We start from the raw sequence: 23,365 nt of genomic DNA on the forward strand, positions 1-23,365 counted from the left end.
GGACAAACTTAAGGATGGTTTTTATGGGTTCCGGATCCACCCTGCTAACGAGGGGGTGGTTCCGTATAATAGGCAGACTCATGTTAAGGAGTACCGCCACCGCTTTTTCTTTTCTTCCGGGTTCCGGGCCGTGGACCACCCGGAGCTTCTCACGGAGTGGTTGCGGATCCCACCTTATCAACGGACACTTCCCACTCAGGCTTTCCTTCGAAGGGCCCAAGCCTTTGCCTCCTACGACCACGCCGATCTTGATGTCGGGGGCCTAGTCACCACGGAGAACTGTAGGAAGGCCAAACTTATCCTTTCTCACCAATCCGTGGATGACTCCAACCTCTCACGGGTCATCTGCCCCAATGTGAGGGCGTCGGTTGCGGAGAAGGCCTTCCGGGATGAGCTCATTGCTACGGCAGAGAAGAAGTACCAAGATTATCTCTACCGGAAGGCCCAGGAGAAGGCGTACTCTAAGGCCCAGGCTGCCTCTGGGAGAGGGCTTCGCGTGGGGAGTCCGGTGGTGCGAAGGAGCCAAGCCATTGGCGGGAAGTCCGAAGCAAAATTTTTTGACAAGATACTTCAAGAAGAGATTGAGGATCGTCCTGCCGGGGGGCCCCTTCGTCTTGAAGATTCTTCCGAGAGACAGACTTCCTGGCCTCAGCCTTCAGCCCCTGAACCAAACTCGGGTGCTCCCGGTGCTAGCACTTCCGGTGCCGGCGGTAAGTCTCCCTTGATAATACGCTATGTTCCTTCCGTTGATGAATATACCAATCATAGGCCCGTAGGGTTCGACGAGCGTCTTCGTAGATTTAAGATGCCGTTGACCCGGTAAGGGGATCGATTGAATGAATTTTATTTTACTAACTTAGGAGATTACCTAGGTCGGTCCCGGATGGGCTCCGGCCCTCCGGAACCTATTCCCTTAGGTCCATCAGCTTACATAGCGTCCAGCTGGTTTCGGCCCTCGGACAGTTATCTTGGAGATGATGCTGCCAGCATTAAAGTTCAGGACTTTGCTAGGGCCGAATTAGGAAGTTCGGGTAGGAGTAGCTTATTTGCTGTATCTTTTATAAGCGGTTTCTCACGAACTTCTAACACTTGCTTATTTTTTGGAACAGGTACCTCCATGGATGCCATCTTGGAACAGCTTGCCGGGGTTCATACTCCCGTGGCTCCTCCGGCTTTCACCCCCTCTCCCCCGGCCCCTTCCTTGAAGGTTCCTTCCGGCGCTCCTCCCGAAACCATTGACTTAGTGGATGACGAGGAGGTGCTTCTGGGAGAGGCCGTTGAGGGTGCAGGAGAGCCTCAAGCCCTTCCGAAGGTAGCAGAGGAGGACGAGGAGGAGCCTGAAGTGGCCCTAATCCGCAAGCGTAAGGGCAAGATGATTGCCCAGGAAGAGCCGAAGAGGCCTCGGAGGGCCGACACTCCTGCCCATGGCCTAGACGGCGGGGTCTCCCCGATGGAGGAAAATCCTACTCCTCCCCACATCGAGCTTACCCCGATTCTGGGGGATGAGGGGAGGCAGGAGCTTCGCATAGCCAAACACAACTACGCTATGGACGAGTACTCCCGGGCGTATGCCGAAGTGGAGGCCCTTAGGAGGATTCTGCGGGCTGAGATTGAGGCGAGCATCAACCACCCGGAATACCGGGATCCGTGGAACCTCAATCTGGACCCCTTAACGGACTGGTTCCGGCCTCTCCTAGGGCCTACTTTGGCTCCCTTTGCCGCGGAGATGACCAGCGAGTTCGCCTCTCATCTTACACGTTGTGCGCCCAAGCGGTTTGCCACTTGTGCTTCCCTGAACTCCATCTTCCAGGTCCAGGACCTCAGCCATTCTCTCACGGTGGTAAGTACTTTGCGATTTTTTGCGTTTCCTTTTTGTTGTTTGTATTTTGTTTTCTTCCTTTGAGAAATTTTTCCTTATATCTCGTTATGGTTCAGCTTGCTGCTGAGGCTGGCCGCCTCTCCGGGAACATCATAAACCATGGCTTCGCTCTGTCCGACTTTGGGGACATGAATGACGTCAGGAAGGTCCTCCAAGACCTCACAGCGGAGAGGCAGATCTACCAGGAGGCTGCCGAGCGCCAGGAGGCAGCGGCCAAGGCCAAGGAAGAGGAGGCCAGACGGAGGGAGGCTCAGGCGGAGGCCATGATCCGGGACGAGGCTCAGCGGAGAGACAGGATGGAGGCCCATCATCAGGAGGAACTAAGGGCTGCTGCCGAGAAGGCCAGACGAGATCTCCGGGAGGCAAGGGAGGCTTTGGATGAAATGGCCGCCAAGGTGAGATCTCTAGAGGAGACTCACCAGTCAGACATTGAATCCAAGGCCGCTTTAGCTGCGGAGCTGAAGGAGCTTAGGGATTTCAAAGAACAGTCCACCAGGAAGGCCAAGAGGGTCGAGCTCCTTTCCCCTCGTTTCTCGCGCCGTGCCCGAAGCGCTTTGATGATGGTGTCTACATGGCTTGGGCCACCAATGATCGTAGTATCAAGCTTACTTTTTATCCCAAACCCGAGGAGATGATTGCCGCATTTCGGGAAAAGAAGAAGAAGCTTGATGCCGCGCTGAGGCACGGATTGGACCTCGTCTTCCTCCGCGGGCTGACTGAGCTGCCGTATTATTGACCCAGATTCTACCCGTTTCTTTTATAACTCTTTTTTTTTGTTTGTACATATTTGCTGCTGCCTTAGAACAATTTACATATAGGCGGCAGCTTTCCTTTGAAGGGGAGACAATTATATTTTAAGGCCTGTCCCCGGGCCATTTATATGTATATGACCTGCCCTTTGGGCTAGGATTTTTATACTTATGCTTTTTATTTTTGCGCATATTTTTTGACTTGCCCTTTGGGTCAGGATATTTTACTTAGTTTGTTTTTGTTTGTCCGTGCGGTATACCCTAGTACCCCCCTGAGTGGCATAGAAACTTTGTTTTTAAGGCACTCATTTTTATTTAATATAGAGGAGGCATACATTTGGACGGTACAAACCCTTTGAACAAAATCTAAGTTTAATTTGCTACTGGTAATATTTTCTGAGGTGATCGGCATTCCAGGCTCTTGGGACAGTAGTTCCGTCCATTCTTTTCAGTTTGTAAGTGCCAGAACCGATTTCGTCCTCGATTTCATATGGTCCTTCCCAATTTGCTCCAAGTACCCCCACTCCGGGTTCTTGGGTGGCTGGAAAAACCCTTCTTAGGACCATATCCCCAATAGCAAATTTTCTGTTTTTAACCTTGGAGTTAAAATACTTGGTCACCTTCTTTTGATAAGCAGCCATCCGTATTTGAGACTCATCCCGGAGTTCTTCGACTTGATCCAAAGCCTCTTGGAGCGAAGGCTCGATTAGTGGCCGGATCATAAGTCGTCCTCCTGTGGGATGGGAATAATGTTTCCACCGGGACCATTGCTTCACAACCGTATGCCATTGAGAACGGCGAGTGACCGGTTGTGGTTCTGGGGGTCGTCCGGTAGGCCCACAATACCCTTGGCAATTCTTCAGGCCAGTTATTTTTACAGGCCAGTAGCTTCTTTTTCAAGGTGACCTTTAGGATTTTATTTACTGCTTCCGCCTGGCCGTTTGTTTGAGGCCGGGCTACCGCGGAGAAGCTTTTTACCACTCCGTGTTGGTTGCAAAAGTCAGTAAATTCCTCGCAATCAAATTGCTTTCCATTGTCTGAGACTATTTTATGAGGCAAGCCGTATCGACACACTATGTTTTTAATAACAAAGTCCAATGCCTTCTTAGCAGTTATTGTCTTCATAGGCTCAGCCTCTGTCCACTCGGTGAAGTAGTCCACTGCTACTATTGCATACTTTACCCCTCCTTTTCCCGTGGGTAGAGACCCGATGAGATCTATTCCCCAGACCGCGAAGGGCCAGGGGCTGGTCATCAAAGTGATCTCATTTGGAGGAGCTCTCGGTATGTTTGCGTACCTTTGGCACGAGTCACACTTTTGGACATAGTCTATACAATCTTTTTTCATTGTTGGCCAGAAGTACCCTTGCCTCAATATTTTCTTTGAGAGGCTGGGTCCTCCTGTATGATCTCCACAGAACCCTTCATGGACCTCCAGCATGATTTGCCTAGCTTCAGGGTCCGATACACACCTTAAATAAGGCATGCTGAGTCCTCTCCGGTAGAGAATTTGATCCATCATTACATAACGATGAGCCTGATACTAAATCTTTCGAGACAGTGCCCTCTCTTGGGGCGACTCACCTGTGGTTATGTACTTTATGATGGGGACCATCCAGCTGGGTTCTTGACCAGCCGTTTGTGTGGTCTCTTTTATTTTGATGCTTGGCTCCGCCAAGCGTTCCACTGGTACTACCCCCAGCTCTTCGATTTCGCTGTCCGAGGCTAACTTAGCCAGACAGTCCGCATGAGCATTCTTCTCTCGGGGGATTCTTTCTATTTTGTAGTCCGTGAACTCGTGGAGCAATTCTCGGACTATGGCTACGTACGCGGCCATCCGCTCGTCGCGAGTTTGGTATTCTCCGGAAACTTGGTTTACGACCAGCTGAGAATCACTGTAGACTTCCACTCTCTTGGCTCCTACAGCTTTAGCCAATTTTAGCCCTGCTATCAGGGCCTCATATTCGGCTTCGTTATTCGAAGCTGTGAAGTTGAATCGGAGTGCTGCCTGGAGCCGCAATCCAGTAGGTGATATCATAGCCACTCCGGCTCCTGAACCGTTCTCATTAGAAGCTCCGTCCACAAATACTCTCCAAGTGGGGATTGGTGGCTCCGGTGTATTGGCTGTTGCCTCGGCTTCATTGCATTCGGTGATGAAGTCTGCCAAGGCTTGGCCTTTTATGGAAATCCGGGGCACGTAATGTAAGTCGAACTGACTCAGCTCCATTGCCCACTTGAGGAGTCTTCCGGATGCTTCAGGCTTCTGGAGAACTTGCCGGAGTGGATGATTGGTCAAGATTCTGATCGGATGGGCTTGGAAGTATGGTCTCAACTTCCTTGATGCCATCGTGAGGCGTAATACTAATTTTTCAATAACCGGTACCTTGTCTCGGCCCCTACCATGCGCTTACTAACATAGTACACGGGGTGCTGAATTTTTTCTTCCTCCCGACCAAGGCAAGATCGACCGCATGCTCGGAGACGGCCAAGTAAAGGAACAAGTCTTCTCCAAGGACGGGTTTTGATAGGATAGGAGGTTTGGCCATGTGGTCTTTTAACCTTTTGAATGCCTCCTCGCATTCATCTGACCATTCAAATTTTTGGCATTTCTTCAGTATGTTGAAGAATGGTATGCACTTGTCCGTGGATCGTGAGATAAAGCGGCTCAGTGCGGCTACCTTTCCGGTCAGGCTCTGCACGTCCTTATGTTTCTTGGGGGATGGCATATCCAGGAGAGCTTGGATTTTCTCTGGGTTCGCCTCGATCCCCCTTTGGCTGACTATGAAGCCCAGGAATTTTCCCGACTTGACCCCGAAGGTGCATTTTTTCGGATTGAGCTTCATGCCGTATCTCCGGACGACTTCGAAACATTCTTCTAAGTCGTTTGCATGGCTGTTGCATGCTTTGGATTTGACGAGCATGTCGTCTACGTATACCTCCATGTTTCGTCCCAGGAGGCTTTTAAACATCCGGTTAACCATTCTTTGATAGGTTGCACCGGCGTTTTTCAGTCCGAAAGGCATGACTAGGTAACAGTATACCCCCTTATCGGTCCTGAAGCTAGTGCACTCCTGGTCTGCCGTATGCATTTTTATTTGGTTGTACCCAGCATAGGCATCCATGAAAGATAGCAGCTTAAATCCGGACGTGGCGTCTACCATCTGGTCGATCCTGGGCAGCGGAAAGCAGTCCTTTGGGCAGGCTTTGTTTAGATCTGTGAAATCTATACAAACCCGCCAAGTCCCGTTCGGCTTGGGCACCAGGACCGGATTGGCCAGCCATTCCGGATAATACACGTCGCGGATCATGCCATTGGACAAAAGTTTATCCACCTCTTTCTCTAAGGCCTCGGCTTTCACCGAGTCGAGCGGGCGTCTCTTTTGCTGTACAGGGGGCAAGTCCGGGTTGACATTGAGTACATGGGTGATGACATGAGGGCTGATGCCGGTCATGTCTTCTTGGCGCCATGCGAAGATGTCGATGGCGCCCTTCAGTGTTTTTATTATTTTATCTTTTTCCTCCGGATCCAGGCTCCTCCCTATCCGGAGTACTTTGGTGGAGTCGTCGTCGCACACTGGTATTTCTTGGACGTCCTCCATTGGTTCCACGACCCTTTCAGACCCTATGCGAGGATCCAACTCGTCCTCTTCAGCCTTCTCTATCTCAGGGGGCCCCCGGACCATGAGTACTGGCAAGTGGGTGGCAACATTGTAACATTGCCTGGCCTCTCCTTGATTTCCCCTCACCGTTCCGACTCCGGCTTCCTGGGTAGGGAATTTTAGGCATAGATGTCGGATTGAAGTAATTGCACCAAAGTCGACGAGGGCCGGTCGGCCTAGGATTGCGTTATAGGCTGTTGGACAGTCTACCACCACGAAGGTGCAATACTTGAATGTGCTTTGGGGGTATCCGGGCACAGGTGACCGGGAGCCCGACTTTTCCCATCGGGATTAGCGTCGTTCCGTTAAACCCCGTGAGCCGGGATCCACTAGGCGAGAGGTCCCTACGGTCAACCCTATCGCAGTTGAAGGCTTCTTTGAAGAGCAAATTCACGGAACTCCCATTGTCAATCAGGACCCTAGCCACCACCTTATTTGCGATGGGGGTCTCTATGACCAGCGGGTCGTGGTGAGGAAAACGCACCGTCTTGGCGTCTTCTTCCGTGAACGTTATGGGCTGGTCCATTAGCCGAGGTCTTTGAGCCAGGAGTTGAGTGACCTCCCACACCTCACTGTGTCTTGCGGCCTCGGCATATCTTTTTCGCTCCTTGCGAGTGTTTCCTCCGATATGGGGACCTCCTGGAGATCATGGCTACCCGTCCATTAGGCCGGGCGGTAGCCCGGTATATGCCGGGTGTCACTCGGCGGGGCAGGAGGCAATACTCCCGCCGTAGCCCCCGGCGTTCCCCGAAGCATACCCCCGCCACCGCCCCGGATTAAGGTGGGGCAACCTATTTTTGATCCACTCATGAGGTGGCCCAAACGGATCAAATTTTCAATCTCGTCTTTGAGATTTTTACACTCATTGGTGCTATGACCAATGTCGTTGTGGTACTCGCACCGTTTCCTCGGATCTCTCCGGAGCCGTCTTTGTACAATGGCCGGGGTCTCCCGGTAGTGTGTATTCGCCTTGTGGCAAAATATACACGTTCTCGCGAGTCCGTGAGCTCCGTGTACTGGGTGTATTGGGGTGTGTACCCCTTCTTTTGGCGCTTCTCTCCCGTTCGGGTGCTGCCCTTGGAGGACCTTTTGCTCCTCGACCCCTGGGTAGGGCCTGTTAAGCTAGCAGTCGGGGCAGCCTGTGAAGGAGTCCGTCCATTCACCCCGGACGGGTTGCCGTAATGGGAAGATGCCGGGGCCAAAGCTTGACCACAGGCTGTATCCGGGAGTGGCGGAAGGAACTCGTATGCCACTTACCGGGAGTTGCGGTCGTGACGATGCCGAGGGCGACACTCCCGGCATGTATCCCGCTATCCCGGTGGGATAATAGCCTCCGTAAGCCACGATCCGGGCTTCTTCGAGGTTAATATATTTTTGGACTCGCTCGGAAGTCCTGAAGGCTAGCAGCGCCTTCTTGCTGTAATTCGTTCCAGAAGGGAGTCCCAGTGCGGATTCCTGCTTGGAGAAGCGCAAGCTGTTGTCCGTCGTCGACCTTCTTGGTCTTCGAGGCTTCCTCTCGGAACCTCTTGATGTAATTCTTCAAGGTCTCGGTGGGCAGTTGCTTGATGTTGGTCAAGGCACTAACCTCCAAGTTGACCTTCCTGGCAGCGACAAATTGTCTCCGGAAGTTGGTTTGGAGTTTGTTCCAGAAACCCACCGATCCTGGTTCCAATTTTTTGAACCATTCCTCTGTCGATCCGCTCAGAGTGAGGGGGAAGCACAAGCATTTGGCGTCATTGCTGACCCGCATGACTGTCATGACCCGGTTGAACCGTGACAAGTGATCACTGGGGTCGGAGTTCCCGCATATGCCGCCATTTCGGGCATCTTGAAGTTTTTAGGGAGCTCCGCCTCCAGGATATGTTTGGCACAAGGCTCCCGATCCTCACTGTCCGAGTCGGAGTCGTCTCCCTTCTGCCTCCGGGAGACTCGAGCAATATCTTTTCGAAGTATGGCAAGTTCTGCCATAATCCCTTCGTTTACAGTACCCGAGGAGACCACGGGCCTGTATCTTTTTTGGTCAAGGTGATCCCGGAGGTCACCTTGATTCCCATTGATTTGATTTCTCAGATCAATGGGTGGACATCTCTGTCCTCTTCTTCCTCTACCCCTGGTTCCTGGTGCACGGAAACGCTTTTCCGGTCCCCTCGATCCTGAGGGCCAAGACTCCCTCTTTGGGGCTTGCCCCTCTGCGGACCTTTCCCTTTAGGGAAATCCGAGCGGACCCTTCGCGGATCCTGCACCTTTTTCTTCCGACCAGGGGTAGAAGTAGGGTTTTTTGTTTGGTTTTCCTCAGCAGGGTGCCTTATAGGGCTAGGTTCCCTAGGTCTTTGCTGCTGGGAATTAGGCGAAGACGTCGCTGGCTCCCCGTCGAGCCCAGCGGCCATCGCTTTGGGATGCACGTGAATACCAGCTGCCTCCATGGCTTTCTACATGGCTAGCATCACTTCCTGCATTTTTTGGTTTTGCACTTTCTGAGCTTCGATCTCAGTTTCATGATCGATAGCTTTTTGTCTAAGGAGCACCAACTCCGAGTAGCTTCCTCCGTCGTAGGCATACTCGTCGAGGTGTTCCTCGTAGTTCTCGTCGGGAACTATTTCTTCTTCTTCTTCCTCGGACTCCTCTGCTGCCCTTGAGGCTACATCTTCCTCATTGGGGTCTTGAGCGTCTTCTAGAGGGCGAGGATGACGTGTAGCTCTTGTCTCCACCATTGTTGTGAAGTTAAATGCTTGTTGTGAAGCAGCTTTCCTCAGCTCTCAATGAAAGCACCAAAATGTTGACCGAGGTTTTCGGCAACTATTAAAATATGATTATAATAAAGAGCTGTAAGAAAGTGAGATGAAGATTTTTTACGTGGTTGGGGCGTTAATGAGCCTTAGTCCACGAGCCACTGTTATTAATGGATGTATTTAATACAGATTCTACACTTGAGAGAATGTCTTTCTCATAAATACAGAGAATGTTCTTGGTGAGTATTTTCTCTTCTTGCTCTTTTGCAACCCAAGATTCTCTACCCCATTAAATGAGCTTTGAGGGGGTATTTATAGTGTTTTGGTGGGGTAATCCCTAGAATTGTTCTTACACATGTGTCTGTAAGTATCCATAAAGTTGGGCATTTCCGATGAATATACCATGGGTGATGCATGGTCAAATCCCTAGGTGCTGTAGGGCTTTTATGGAGAATGTCCTTTTTGCCTTGTGATTGACGTGACTCTTCGCAGAGTAGCCGTCGCTAGACTTAAATGATCATTACTGTAGCGCTGCTGTTTGGGGGTTGTGCCGTCAGACTTTATTGCGTGTTACAGTCCCAACATGCTTCCTCCCATGCAGCATTAAATGCGACTTGATCGCTCGGGAGAGACCTGACATATCTCGGAGAGCCTTCACGCTATACTAGCTTCCTGGAGTACCTTGTACTCCGGGTGCCTCCTCCGGGACCCATGCTAACAGTGCTTCCTGGTGGCGCACAAAGACTTAGCAAATCTTTCCAAGTTATCTGATCCACGTGTCCCCTCTCGACTGGTCCACGTATTTTGGGCGAATTCTGGAGCAACAGTTAGCTTTTCAATCATAGGGTATTTTAACTGTGCGCTTAGTAATCTTTTGCTCACGTAATACACCAATACTGGACCTTGTCTTCCTCTCGCACAAGTGCGGCACTAACAGCATGATCTGACACTGCCAAGGACAGAAAAAATCTTCTCCTTCCACAGGTTTAGATAAGATAGGAGACTTTGTGAGATGGTCCTTTAACTTCTAAAAAGTGACTACGCACTCTTTAGTCCACACGAATTTTTTTTTTGCCTCGCAACACATTAAAAAATGGGATACGTTTGTTGGTAGATTTTGAAATGAACTGACTAAGAGCAGCAACAAGCCCTGTAACACTCTGGACATCTTTATGCTTCTAGGGAGAGGGCATATCAATGAAGGCCTTCATTTTCTCTGGATATGCCTCGATTCCCCCGAGAACTTACGATATATCCCAAGAACTTTCTAGAAGAGACCCTAAAGGTTCACTTTTTGGGATTCAACTTCATCCCATACTTCCTTATGACCGAAAAGACTTCTTCCAGGTCTCAGTCATGCCCATTAAAATATTTGGACTTTACCAGCATGTCATCCACATATACTTCTATGTTTCAGCCCAACTTGTCCTTGAACATCCAGTTCACCATTCTTTGGTACGTCGCTCTCGCATTTTTGAGTGCAAATGGCATCATCTTGTAGTAATAAATGCCTTTGTTAGTCTAAAAGTTGGTGTGGTCTCGTCAGAAATGTGCATTTTAATTTGGTTATACCCAAAGTATGCATCCATGGAAGTAAGCAATTTAAATCTTGATGTGGCAACTACCGTCTGATCAATTCGTGGTGGTGGGAAATAATATTTTGGGTAGGCCTTATTTAGGTCTGTGAAGTCTATACACATTCTCAACGTACCGTTGGGCTTTGGGACTAGAACTGGGTTTGCAAGCCAGGCTGGAGATAATGACTTCTAGAGGAAGTCATTGGCAGTCAACTTGTCAACTTCTGTTTTTACTACATTAGCCCTCATAGGATCTAGAGGCCTTCTTTTTTGACGGAATAGAGTTGCATCTTTGTCGATGTTCAAAGCATGGCAAATGGTATTTCGATCAATTCTAGTCATGTTAGAATGACTCCAGGCCAGTACGTCTTGATTTTCCTTCACCGTGTTAATTACGTTTTCTTTCATGGTTGGAGGAAGGTGCTTTCCCACACAAATTGTTTTAGTGGGGTCTTCCTTGCAGATGCTCACTTCCTCAATCTCCCCCATTAGTTCTAAATTTTGCTCAAGTTTGATTCTTGAATCTAACTCATCTTCATATGCCTTTGGTATAGCCTCCGTATCCATCAGGTCCTCCAACCCAAGTTCCCCGAGCGCTTCTTCCTTAACCATGTACACGACTCGGGTTGAAACATTATAGCAATTTCTTACGCTCTGCTAGTTTACTTTAATGTACGATGCATGCATCATCACATGGGACCGTCAGACATAGGTATCGGATGGAGGTCACGACACAAAAGTCCACCAGAGTCGGTCGGCCCAATATGGCGTTGTAAGCTGTGGGACAGTCAACTACAACGAAGGTTGAGTGTTTATATGCACTTGTCTTGTTTTCACCCTTGAGGGTGATTGGTAGATTGATTTTTCACATGGGCATCAAAGTGTCGCCATTAAAGCCTTGTAATTGGACAGGGCATGGAGTTAGATCTGCTTAAGTGACTCTATTTGCTTGGAACACAAACTTAAACAAGATATTAACGGAAGTACTGTTGTCAATCTGTGCATTGATTACCAAAGGATCGTTGTGGGGGAAGCGTACATTCTTAGTGTCTTCTTTGGTGAAGGTTATCGAGAGATTCATCATTCTCGAACACTCTGTGGGAGATTGTACCATTGCATAGACTTCCCCGTCTTCCACTTCCTTTATGTATGTTTTTTATACATTATGGGTACTTCTGGCGGGATGGGGTCCACCGGATATTGTGGCCACGTGCTCGTCCACAGGTGGTGGAACAATTCTGAGAGGATATGGGGTTCTTGGTTCGAGAGCTAGCAATGCCACCCCAGCTCGAGCTGGCTGGACTACAAGAGCATATAAAGACGTTCTTGGAGCTTGAAGGCATGCAAGCCCCTGTGGGGGATTTACAACGCCCTGCTATCCATGAAGCATAATGTTTCCCTTGAATACCCCCTATCTGGGATAAATGATTGGAATACAGACCCATTGTCCCAAATGCCCGACTCGGACCAACATCTTGATCTCGCCTTTCAAGTACTCACACATATTTGTAGTGTGACCCTTTTCCGTGTGATATTCACATTGCTTGCTTTAATCTTGCTTGTTCCTTTTGCCATTTGACATACACGGGGGTTTCCAGTAATGGATCATGTTGCATGTTGCTTTGTAGACATTTTCCCGAGTGTCTATTAGACTCCTATACTCGATGTACTTTGGGTCTTCCTTGGTTTCTTCACTGAATCATTCCGACTGTGGCTCTTTCCTCCCCTCTTTCTCCATGACTGCCCTGCGCTAGAGTCCGGGACCTCAAATTTAGACTATCTAGAAACCACACTGCACCCAGTCTGTGCTGTCCTATACCCAGAGAAATGGGTATGCGTTGCGATAAGGCCAAATGTAGTAAGTCCGTAAACAGTTGGGGAAAATTGAGATCCGGGAAGCGATAAGGATGGGGCGACAGTCTGAGAGGCAAAACTTGGAGCGGCTTTCATACCCATTGGTGCTAGAAGGACTTCTAATGCTTGGATGTAGGCATCTTTAAGGTTAATTATGCCTTGTGCTTTGGACATAAACTCACTTAGTGTTTCAGCGCTTTTTCTTTGCATCTCCCCCCACAATAAGGAACCCATAGCCAATCCTGACTGGAGAGCCATTAGTTTCAGATCATCGCTGACATTGGTTTGGCGACTGCCCCCGACATCCTCTAAATGAAAGCTTTTAAGCTCTCATTGTGTTGTTGTTTGACATTTGTCAAAGACCCAACCTCCAGGTCTTTCTCACGGGCAGCGATGAATTGCCCTGGAAGGCAGATTATAGATCCTTCCAACTGTCAATCGATCCTAAGGCCAGTCGTTTCCATCATTCTTCGGCAGACTTGGTCAAAGTCAGGGAGAAACACAAACATTTAACATCGTCACTAACTCGAGGAAATTGCATCGTCTTGTTAATATTTAGCTAAGTGCGTTCGCGGATCAGTTCTTCCTTTGTACAACTTGATGCGTGGCATCTTGAAGTTTTTGGGAAGAGGGATTTCTGTGATCCTTTTTACGCAGGGTTTTGGGTCTTCATCCTTGGAATGCGACAATGCCCTACTTTGGTTTTTTACCAACTTCATCAGGGCAACAATTTTTTCTTCCATCCTCTTGGCGTCACTTTTCAGGAGGTCACACCCCCTTAGTTTGTCACACATATTATTCCTTAGGTCACCCCCACGTAGGGTTGCTCAAAAAAATTTACAAACCCCCCAACCCGAATAAACTGCCCAAACTAAACCGAATAAACCGATAAAAAATATAACCTGAATAACTTTCCGAAAAATTCAAACCGCCCAATGAACATATTGGGCGGGTTGAATATTATTCTAACCCACCCAAATAAATCGATTTACATATTTTTCACTAAAATTATTTATAACATAATATATAAATTACGTTTAATAGTTAAACTATTTTCCATTTAAAGTTTATATTTTATAGTGTTTAATTTAAAATTTAGAATTTGTAGTTGATAATTTTAATTGTATTTGAATATTGAAGTTGAAATTTAAAATTTACATATGAGTATACATTTTTGTTCTATTTCTTAAAAAATATTGTTTAATATTTTAATGTTTATTCAATTTATATTTACTTTTTTAAAATTAATTTAAATTATAAGTATTTTAATCTTAAAAGGCATATGCTATACATTTATTTTTTCAAATCAATTATTTGAACGCCAAAAACTAACCACAATGAAAAAAAGTAAAAAATAAAGATCAGTTTAAACGGATTAACCCGACCAAATCGACAAAAATCATAGGATGGGTTACACATTTTCTATTTTTTCATTGGACGGGTTACAATTAGATATTTACAAGCCGACATTTATATTGGGTTGGTAAAAATACACTATAACCCGACAAAACTGACCGATGTACACCCCTACCCCCATGTGTCCTCACCCTCTCGCTCTTGTACCTCTCGTACTTTGCATCTAATTACCATTGCAGATCCATCGTAGACCAACTATCCTCTTTGTGATTGGCAGTGGTCCTTACATCATGATTGACGGAATCGCTTGGGAGATCCATTCATCTTCTAGGCCTGAGGACATCGCCGCCGATCCTTTCTGCACAGTCGTATTTCGAGGGCCAGATGGGTGTCCAAGCCCAAAGGCACCGATGGTCTTCTACGTCCTCGAGGGTTGTTCGACAAGTGGAGCATGTTTCTGATGAGGTTTAGGAACGGTTATGCATGAGGGTTCTCCCACGTAACTTTAGCCTTGTCCGTACGAGGGTTCTGAGCTCCAACATTAGTTTGCATCTGGGCTTGCCCTTCAGCTACCTCTTTTATAGATGGTTCCCCGTCTGATCCAGTCAAACCGTTAAACATATTTTGTACCTTCTCCATGGTCTCTTTCATCCTAGCAGTTAGTAGTTGTTCTTTCATTAGGGCGTCTTGTGTATCTGTCAGCCCTTTAGTTACTCGTACCATACTAGGTCTTGTTCGTAACCCTAATCATAAACCCTAAATCTAAACCCAAACTCGGACCTAGACCCAGAAGCAGAATCAAACCTAGACACGACCCTTATCCCGAATAGGGATCGTGGCCAGGCCCAGACTCGGACCCAGACCCAAATCAGATTCAGAATTCTGGACCAAGAGCACAACTCGGACTCGAACCTTGACCCAGACTCAAACTCGGACCTAGACTTGGAACTGGAACCAGAACCGACTCCAAACCTCCCCTAGACGTGAATATTGACTACGACTTGGACCAGGACTCGGACAAAGACCGAAACCCTTCCCCCAAACACAGAGCAAGATTGGAACACGAGACCTGGACATGGACTTGGATCCATACCCAAACCCCGACCCGCACCTAGATGGGGATTCAAACCCAGACCAGAACCACGGCCCGAATCTGAACCCAGAGTCGAACCCACACCCAGACCTGGACTCAGACCTAGACACAGACGGAGATTGGATCATAGGACTCACACCTAAACCCGAACCCGGACCCATACCGAGACCTGAACCAAGTTCAAGACCTAAACCCGAACCTAGGAACTGAACCCAGACCTAGACCTAGACTAGGATCTAGACACGAACTCAGACCCAAACTCGATCAAAGATTCGAACTCGACCTGAACCTGCACCCATAATCAGAATCGGAACAAGAACTAGTCTAGGATCGGGACCAAGACTTAGATCTGAGACTTGGGATCGAACCGGACCCAAACCTAAACCCAAAACTGTAAACGCTAAACCCAAAACTTTAAACCGTAAACCCTAATCCCTAATCCTTATAGCCTAAGTCATAAATCATAAACCCTAAACCCTAATCCCTAAACCATAAACACTAAACACTAAATGCTACACCCTAAACCCTAAAACCTAAATTTTAAATCCCTAAATACTTAACCTAAATAAATAAACCCTAAAACCTAAAAAAAATCCTAAATCTGGAATTTAGAACTAGAATCGAACCCAAACCCGTCCCCGAACCCAAACCAGGATTAGAACTCAGGACCAATACCTAGACACTGACTCGGACCTCGACCCGGACACGGATGTGGAACCAAAAGCAAGCCAAAACCTGACCCTAAACCCGAACAAGAATTGAGAACGAGACCGAGACTTGGACCCAGTCTTGAACCCGAACCCAGACCCAAACCGAGACTGGGATTAGAACCAGGGACCCCAACCTAGACCTAGATTTGGGCCCAAACCCGAGAGCCAAACTCAAACACGAACCCAAACCGAAACCCAAACTCGGCCCCAGACCCAAACACAAACAAGAATTTGAATCCGGACTTGGACGAGGAACCGGAACCAAACAAAGACCTAGACCCGAACCTAGACCCGAACCCGGACCAAGACCTAGACCTGGATCAAAACCCAGGACCTGGACCCAAACTTAGACCTAGACCCAAACCCGGACCTGAACCTAAACCAAAACCTGGACCCAAACCCGGGACCTGAGCCCAAACCCAAACTCAAACCCAAACTCAAACCCCAACAAAGAGCCAGAGCCGAACCCATACCCGAAATCGGAATAGGACCGGGACCAGGACTAGGACCCAGACTTGGGACTAAAACCGAAACAAAACCCAAACCGAAACCCAAACCCAGAATGGAACTCGTACAAGGACCTCGACCCTTACTGTGACCTAGGAACTGGGACCCAAACTCAGACTTAGACCTAGAACCAAATTGGGAGCTAGATCCAAACCAGGATCTGAACCCAAACCAAGACCAGGACTTTAGACCAGAGACTTGAGAATCTGACTGGGACTGGGACCTGGACTAGGACCTAAACTCAAACTTGGAATTGGAACTCGGACCTGGACTCAAATTGGGACCTAGGACCAGAGATCGTGACTCAAACCTGGATCGGTATTAGGACACAGACCTGACGCTGAACTCGGACGGAAACATGGTCTCGGACTAGGACCTGAGACCTTAATTTGAACCCGCACCCAAACTTGGACCCATACTAGGACTTAGGTCCTGGACCTGGATGGAGGACCCAGGCCCCTGAACAAGGATAGTGACTTGGGCCCCGAAATTGGGAGTGAGACTTGGGACCCGAACCCAGACCTAGACCCAAACCTAGGACCTAGATTGGGTTTCGGGACCTGAGATCAAGATCTAAATCAAGACCTGGGGCTTGGACCTGACCCAAAGTCAGTGTCTTGATTTAGGATCTAGAGCCAGACTTGAACCTGAACCCGCACTTGGACCCAAAGTCGGACCAACAACAAACTCGAACCCAAACCTGGGCCTGAACCCGTACTCTGTGATAGAAACTTGAACAGAAACCGAAACTGGAATGGGAGTCAGGCCGGGACCTAAACCCAGACCCGAACCCAGACCAGCACCTGGACTAGGACTGGGACCTAGGACCCTGCGATCTAGACTTGAGGCTAGGAACTAACTCGTAGTTAGTGTCAGGATCTGGGACCCAAACTCGGACCATAAACAGGACCTAGACCTAGACAAGGACCCAGACTCAGACCCAGACCTGTACCCCATCTCCCAAAACTAGAATTGAAAGAAGACCAGGACCCGCGAACGGGACTCAGAATAGAACCTGGACCTAAATTTGGAATAAGAACTTGATGAGGACCTTAACTATGACCCCAACCCAGATCCAAACCCGAACTGGGACTCAAGACAGGAACCCAAACCTAGACCTACACTTGGACCCATGACCCAAATCTAGATTGGGGACCCAGACCCTGACTCGGGACTCAAATTGGATCCAGACTGGGATTCGAATCTCAACTCAAGACCTAAGAAACGGGGCTTGGACCTAACGCATAGTCGGTGTCTAAATTTGCGTATCAGACTAGGACCTAAACTCGGACCAAGACCTGGACCAAGACCCGTACCTTGACCCAAACCCAGCACCTAAAATTGGAACCAGAACCGGAATTCGAACTATGACCCTAGAAAAGGATCGGGACCAAGAGTAGAACCCAAACTCAAAACAGGACCTAGGCCAAGACGCAAACCGAGATTGGAACCTCGGCCCAAACCTAGGCCCAGGCTGGGATCGAGACCCAAACCAAAACTCGAACTCGGACCTGAACTTGAACCTGGACTTGGGATCCGAAACTCAAAACCCAAGACCTGTGACCCAGGACCCGGACTGGAACCTAAACACAGACCCAAACACAAACCCAGACTCAAATCTAAAACTCAAACCCAGACCTAGGACTCAAGACTCGACCCTAGACCCAAACCTTGACAACGGAACCAGATTGAGATTTGGATCTGGACCCAGGACTTGGGGCCTGGTCCCGACCTATAGTTGGTGTTTGAATTTGGAAGACCTAGACCCAAACCTAGACCAGGATTGGGTTGCTGGACCCAAATCAAAACTTAGACTGGGACTCGGGTCCTGAACCCAAACTCAGACACTGACTAGGATTCGAGACCCAAAACTGGGACTGGGACTTAGGAACAGATCGGGTCTAAGTCTGGGTCCTAGTCTAGGTCCAAGTTTGGGTTCGGGTCCCAGAACTAGACATACACTACGGGGTGGGTCCAAGTCTCGGGTCCCTAGTCCTAGGTCAAATCCTCATTTAGATCCTTGTCTTGGGTCCCAGTGCAGTTTCAGTTCGGGTGCTAGGTTTGGGATCTAGGTCCCAGTTCAAGTTCAGGTTCGAGTTCGGGTTTGGGTGCGATATGGGACTCGGTCTGATCTGGGTTCAAGTCCAGGTCTAGGTCTAGGTCTTGGTTTGGGTAAGGGTTCGTGTTCAGGTGCAGGACCAGGCCTGGGTCTGTGTTTGGGTTCTAGTCCAGGTTTGGGTCTAGGTCCTTGTCCAATTTTGGGTCCCAAGTTGGATCCAAGTCCGAGTCCTGGTTGTAGTCTGAGTTTGGGTCTAGTTTTGGTTTTGGGTCCAGGTCCTTGTTTTGGTCCTAGTCTAGTTCTAGTTCTAGTTCCTATTTTGGGTCCCATGTTTGGGTTTGGGTTTGAGTCTGGGTCTAGGCCTAAGTCTGAGTCTTGTTTTGGGTCCAAGTTTGGGTCTAGGTTCAGGTCTGAGTTTGGGTGCGGGTCAAAGTTCAGGTCCAGGTCTTAGGTCTGTTTATGGGTCTTGGTCTGGGTCTGGGTTTGGGTCTGGGTCCGGGTCTCGGTATGGGTCTAGATCCGTGTCTAGATCTAGGTCCCAGTCCATCCTCGATCTAGGTCTGGGTCCACTTCTAGTTTCGTGTCTGGGTTTTGGGTTTCGGGTTTAAGGTTAAGGGATAAGGAATTAGGGTTTAGGGTTGAGGAATTAGGTATTAGGGTTTAGGGGTTTAGGGCTTAGTGTTTAGGGTTTATGGTCCAAGGTTTAGGGTTTAGGGTTTTAGGATTTTAAGATTATTGTTTAGGTTTTAGAGTTCTGGGTCTAAGTTCAGGTTGAAGTTTGGGGCCTGAGTCCCAGCTTGGGTTTGGATCCAGGTCCAAGTCGCGATCCGGGTCTGGGTCCGATCCAAGTTCGGGTCCTGGTCTTGGTCTAGGTCTGAGTCGTAGTTCGGGTCCAAGTCCAAGATTCAGATTTCGAATAAGTGTCACATCCAAGCCCCAGGTCCCATGTCTTGCATCCAGATCCAGATCTCGATCTCAAGTCCCGATCTGATTCTAGTTTGGGTCCTGAGTCCCAGTCTGGGTCATAGATCTTGGTCAGGGTCTAAGGTCATGTCCTGGTCCCAATTCTTGGGCTCAGGTCTGTGTTCCAGTGTCGGTCCGAGTTCGAGTCCCGATTCTTGTTTGGGTCCGAGTCCTGGCCTAGTCCAGGTCTAGGTCCCTGTCTTGTTCTCAGGTCTAGGGTTTGAGTTTTGAGTCTCAAGTCTTGGTCCAGATTAGGTCCTAATCCAGTTCTGAATTTGGGTCCCAATCCTGGTCCCCATCACCTAAACCCAAACGTAGACCCAAACTCAGCCTCAGACCTAGACTTAGACCCAAACCCGCTGCCAGTCCCAGTCTGGGTTCGAGTTTTGGTCTGGGTCTCAGGTTCAGGTTTGGGTCTGAGTCTGGTCCGTGTCTGGGTCCAGGTTCTGGTTTGGGTCCAAGTTTTGGTCCAGTTCCTAGGTCACAAATCTCGGGTTCAGGGTTGTGGTTTGATTCCCAAATCTAAACATCGACTAAGGGTTGGGTCCAAGCCTCGGGTCCGAAGTCGATATTTTGATCCCAGTCTCGGTTCCTGGTCCATGTCCCAAGCCTATGTCCAAGACCAAGACTGGGGTCCATTCGTGGGTCCCAGTCTAAGTTCTGGGTCCAAGTTTAGGTCCCCTATCCACGTTTTGGTCCTAAGTTTGGGACCAGATCTAAGTTCGGGTTCGAGGTTGTGTTTTGGTCGAAAGTCTTGGTTTGGGTTTCGATCAGTGTCTTGGTCCTTATTCGGGTCCTAGTCTGAGTTCCAATTCGGTTCCATGTCTGGGTCTGGGTTCGAGTCTGAGTTTTTGTCCTGGTCTGGTTCTAATTTTGGGTCTGGGTCTTGGTCTCGGTCCTATTCTCTTATGCCGGTTTGCTTTTGGTTTGGGTTTTAACTTGGGGTCAAGGGTACGGGTTTGGGTCCTAGTATGGGTCTGGGTCGGGGTCTTCGTCCAAGTCCCGGTGTAAGTTCGCGTGCAGACTCGGGTCTGGGTTTGGGTCCTAGATTAAGACACCAACTACAGTTTGTGTCCAAGCCTTCGGTCCAGATCTGGATCCTGGTCTTGGTTCCCTGTCCAGTTCGTTCTACTTCTAGTCCTGGATCCCGATCTCGGTTCCCAAACAAAGTTTGGGTCCTAGGTTTTAGTTTGAGTCCATGTCAAGATTACGGTTTTGGTCCCGGTCTGAGTCTAGGTCTCACTCTGGGTCTGAGTTTGGGGTCTTGTTTGGGTCCAGGTCCTGATAATGTTCGAGTCTAGGTCCAAGTCCCAGGTCTTGGGTTGCAGTCTTAGTCTAGGTCCCAGTTTTTGTCTAGGTCTTAGTCTTGGTTCTTGTTTGGGTTCGGGTTTCGGTCAAGTTCATGTCCTAGATCTTGGTTTTAGTCCAGTCATGGTTCAGTTCCAGTTTTGTTTTTGATTTTGGGTCTGGGCTAAGTTCAAGTCTAGGTCAAGGTTTTAGTCCTAGCCCGACTGCGGGTCTGGGTCTAGGTTCGGATCCCGGTCTACATCCTAGTCCAGATCCGACTTCAAGTCCTAGGTCAGGGTTCGAGTTTGGGTTTGGGTCTAGGTCCTAGGTTCCGATCCCTATATGGGTCTAGGTTTGGGTTTATGTTCGGGTTAGGGTTACGGTTAGGGTTTAGCAGATTAGGATTTTGGGTTTAGGGTCTTTTTAGGGTTTAGGTTTAGGATTTTGGTTTTAGAGTTTAGGGATTCGGGGTTTAGGGATTAAGGTTTAGGGGTAAGTGTAAACGGTTTAGGGTTTATGGCTTAGGGTTTAGGGTTTAAGGTAAAACTTCCGGTATTGGTTCTTATATTAGGTAATGGGTTACAAATTTTGGTCCAGGTTTGGGTTTGGGATCGGGTTTCAGTTTGAGTCTAGGTCCAAAATCCGTACACCAACCATGGGTTGGGTCCATGCCCTGAGTGCAAATTTGGATCCTAGTCTCGAGGCCCAATCTGGTTCCAATTCGGGTCCTGGGTCCTAATCTGGGTCCTAAGTGCAGGTCCAAGTCTAGGTCCCAAATCATAACACCAACTACGGGTCGGGTTTAAGCCCTAGGTCTAGATCTGGATCTCGATCTCAGGTCAAATCTGATTCCTGTTCGGTTCCCAGGTCCCGCAGTTCTAGAGCTTGTGTTTGGATCCCAATTCCCAATCCATGTCTGGGTGCTAGGTCTCGGTTTGGGTCCACGTCCGGGTTCAGGTTCGAGTCCAAATTTCTTTCTAGGTCCTGATCAAGGTTCGAATCTAGGTCCAAGTTCTGGATCTCGGGTCGCGATCTGAGTCCAGTCCCGGTTTCGGTCCAAGTCTCAGTCTGGGTTCTGGTTTGGGTTTGGGTTCAGGTTTGGGTCCAGTTCATGTCCTACTCTGGTTTTTAGTCTCGATCTTGTTTCGATTCTCGTTTTGTTTTTGATTTTGTGTCTAGGTTCGAATTGGAGTCTATATCAGGGTTCGAGTCCTAGTGCAAGTGCGACTCTGGGTCTAGGTCCAGATCCCTGTCTAGGTCTGAGTCTAGATCAAGGTTCAGGTCCTAGGTCGGGGGTCGGGTTTAGGTTTGGGTCCGGGTCCTGGGTTCCGATCCCTTGGTCTAGTCTGGGTTCGTGTTTGGGTTAGGGTTAGGGTTTAAGGGTTTAGGATTTGGGGTTTAAGGGGTTTTTAAGGGTTTAGGGTTTAGGATTTTGGGTTAGAGTTTAGGGATTTAGGGTTTAGGGGTAAGCGTAAAGGGTTTAGGGTTTAGGGTACCACTTTCGGTTTTGGTTCTGATATCAGGTCATCGGTTAAGAATTGATGTCCAGTTTTGGGTCTGGGTTTGAGTCCAGGTCCAGTTCTGAAATCCATACACCAACAACGGGTCGGTACATGCCTTGGGTCCAAATCTAGATCCTAGTCTCGGGTCCCAGTCTGGTTCTTGTTCGGGTCGCAAGCACCAGTCTGGGGTCCTAGGTGTGGGTCTAGGTCTAGGGTTGTGTACTGGGTCCTAGTCCCGATCCCCGATCTAGGTCCATTTCCTAGGTCCCGGTCTAGTTCCTGGTTTGGGTACAGGTTAAGGTCTTGCTCTTAGTCTAGTTCCCGGTCTGGATTCAGGTCTAAGTCCATGTCCTAAGTCCCGAGTCTAGCTCTGGGTTCGGGTCTAGGTCCCGGGTTCCAAGTTCCTGTCTAGGTCCAGGTCTGAGTTCTGGTTTGGGTTTGGTTTTGAGTTTGGGTCCAGTTCGTGTCCTAGGTTTGGGTCCTGGTCCTGGTCCATGTTTGGTTCTAGTTTTGGTTCTTATTTTGGGTTCGGGTTTGGGTTGGGGTCTGAGTCCTGATCTAAGTCTGGGTCTAGGTCCGGGTCTGGGTTTGGATTCTTGTCTGGGTCCGCATCTGGGTCCTAAGTTCGGGTCTGGGTCTAGGGTCAAGTCTCGAGTCTCGGTCCTAGTTCTGTTTATGGGGTCTAGGTCTTTGTGTTGGTTACCAATCCAACTTAGGGTCATAGATCCCGGTCTGGATCCATGTCTAAGTTCGGGTTTCAGTCCAAGTTCAAGTCCAGGTCTCGGTGCAGGTTTGGGTCTGTGTTTGGGTCCCAGTCCGATTCTCGAGTTCTAGCACCTGGTCTTGGTTCTAGTCCAGGTTTGGGTTCAGCTTTGGTCCCAGGTATGGGTCCTAGTCCTAACCCTGGTTTGGTACCAGTTTCAATTCTCTGTCCTAGTTTGGGTGTCGATTCAGTTCGGGGTCTGAGTCCTGATACGAGTCTGGTTACAGGTATGGGGCTGGGTAAGAATCCCAGTCTGTGTCTGGGTCTGGGTACGGGTTCGCGTACCGAGTCAGGGTCCAAGTCTTAGTCTTGGTTTGGATTCGGGTCCTGGGTTCCGATCCCGGTGTGGGTCTAGGTCCAGGTTTGGGTCTATGATAGAGTGAGGGTTTAGGGTTTAGTGTTTTTTAGGGTTTAGGGTTTAGGGTTTAGTGTTTAGAGAGTTAGGGTTTAGGTTTTATGGTTTAGGCTTTATGGGTTATTGTAAAGGTTTTAGGGCTTAGGGCATAGGGTTCAGGGTTTAGGGGTCCGCTTCTTGTTCCAGTTCCGGTTCTAATTTTGGGTCATGAGGTACGCGTTCGGATCAGGGTCTGGGTTCGAGTTTGGGTCCAGGTTTGCGTCTGAGTTCGGTGTCTGAGTCATGATACGAGTCTGGTTACAGGTATGGGGCTGGGTAAGAATC

Source organism: Cannabis sativa, chromosome 5, assembly GCF_029168945.1.
Source record: "Cannabis sativa cultivar Pink pepper isolate KNU-18-1 chromosome 5, ASM2916894v1, whole genome shotgun sequence".
In the NCBI taxonomy this organism is placed as follows: Eukaryota; Viridiplantae; Streptophyta; class Magnoliopsida; order Rosales; family Cannabaceae; genus Cannabis; species Cannabis sativa.